This window comes from Lontra canadensis, unplaced genomic scaffold, assembly GCF_010015895.1.
Source record: "Lontra canadensis isolate GAN:19392208 unplaced genomic scaffold, GSC_riverotter_1.0 scaffold5, whole genome shotgun sequence".
Taxonomy (NCBI): Eukaryota; Metazoa; Chordata; class Mammalia; order Carnivora; family Mustelidae; genus Lontra; species Lontra canadensis.
In genome coordinates, this window is record NW_022630999.1 from 2,671,769 (window position 1) to 2,674,015 (window position 2,247).

Below are 2,247 nucleotides of genomic sequence, written 5' to 3' on the forward strand. Positions count from 1 at the left end.
GGAAATGTGCTGACAGGCAGCTAGGGAAGAGGAGAGGGGTGGATCCCAACTGTCTTCTCTTCTGTTTGTCACTTCTGGCCCTTCTGCTCCTCCTCCCAGGGTGCCTACTCTACTGGCCAATCTGTCCTCACCCTCTCTGGAGCGGTGAGAAGGAGGAGTTAGTGAACTCTCCTTAACCCCTCTCTGTCCTTGTAATCACTGCACTCTCCACAGAGACGAGATTCTGAACCAGGAGTGTAGGGACCTTAGGAAGTCACTTCCAAGATAGTTCCATCTCCAGGTGATGCAGTTCAATTTCCATTTTAGGGAACTTTTTATGAATTTTCCACGTCCTAACTGTTCTATTGACCTTATTGTGACATCCCCATGCCCCAATGCCCCAGGTACTTGCTTAAAATCTTGGCTAGTGTTCCAATATCAAGATCCCCAAAGCTGATTCCCAAAGAAAAACTGCCTACACTTATTGCTCAGAGTTTCTTTGGAAAATAACCTGTTGGTGACAAGTGCCAGGGTCCATTAAGTGTTAAGCTCCACTAGAAGGCTAGGTCTTGACCTGAAGTACTAAGTCTCTAAAGGTCAGTCTATAATTCTGAATGGGCATGACAAAACAAGACTGGGTGGTGGGCACCAATAAGTTCTAATCTTATAAATGCTTGAAATTATTTCTTAGAAAGATTATAAAACTCTCCAAACATTATTCAGTTTTCCCTTATACTATGTGATTGCATGCATGTGCATTCACAATTATCATCCGTTCAGGTATTATATTTTCCCTATGAAAAACTTAATCTGCATTAGGAAGGCACCATTTAATGATTATCTAATCATGGTATTTTATCTAGAAACCTTATTCTAATCCCTCCAGTTGTCTGATTAATATCCTATGATGTGATATGAACTTGCTGGTGCAGGAGCCAACCCAGGATCACTTATTACATTTACTTATCATGTCTATTCATATCCTTTAGTGAGGATTGGTTCTCACCCCTTCTTTGTCTTTCATATCATTGATATTTTAAAGAGTACAAGCTGCTTATTTTGTGTGATGGATCCCAAGTTAGATTTGCCTGATGTTTCTCACTTTACTTCAAGAATACTATAAAGGTGTTGTTGATTCCATCTCAGTGAGTCACGATGGGAAGCACGTGATGTCAGATGGTCCTGTCATTAGAGATGATAACTCTATCCTTTGTTTAAGGGGGTACTCACCAAGATTCTCCACTGTAAAGTTGTTATTTTGTAACCCTATAATTAGGAAGATGTAGGGAGACATTTTGAAGCTGTGTAAATATTCTCTTTCTATCAAATTTCACTCACTCATTTTATCATCTTTCATATTTCTTACCTGAAGCAATCATTGCTGTCATGATGGCTAATCAATTATTTTAACTGAATTTTTCTTTCCTTTGTTCATGTAACATTGTATTGTTACAAAAACCTTTCTCTTTTCCCCTCTATCTGGATATCGATCCATCCATCCATCAATGTATTTACCTATCATCTATCTGTATCAATTTGTCATTATTATTTATTCACCAATTTATATTTATTTAGTGGTCTATCATCTTTTACTCTCACCATATATTGGGTTATTCCTGTTTAACCTCAGCCATTTTGGAACTTTTTATTTCTTGCACATAATTTCTTGACTCCTCTTGTACTTTTCTTGTCTCTGTCTCAAATTCTTCCATTTCTCAGTTCTTTTTTAGTAAGAAATGGTACTTAGAAACCTGGATATGGTTGGCAGAAGAGCTCATTGTTAATGAAGCTCCATTGTTTATAACTGGTTTCAGTGGACGGAGTTATTAGATAGATACAGATATGAACAAAATTTTACTATGTACATTGCCATGTTTGTATTTGTGAAAAATTGTGAATTCATACTGATACCTTCCATTCCAATACACCATTACAGAGGTGATTTTAAGCCTCTCCATTTCCACATTAGTAAATTCCCCTTCTAAGACTGAGAAATCTCCTTTCAACATCTTTGGTATATTTACTCATTTGCTCAGTCGTGCTATGCACTGGAAAGTTTACCATATACTCATCTACCAACTGTGAATATCAGCCCTACCCAACAGACTACTCAAAAAATAGTCTTCTCAAAAACAGACGTTTTGCAGTTCTTTTTTCCTTTAGATTGACAAGACAGATATTCAAAGCAATATGTGCAAAATGCAGTTGTGTTCACTCATGTTTTTTAGTACACGCAATTATGTTACTACATTTGAAAGCATTTTAAGG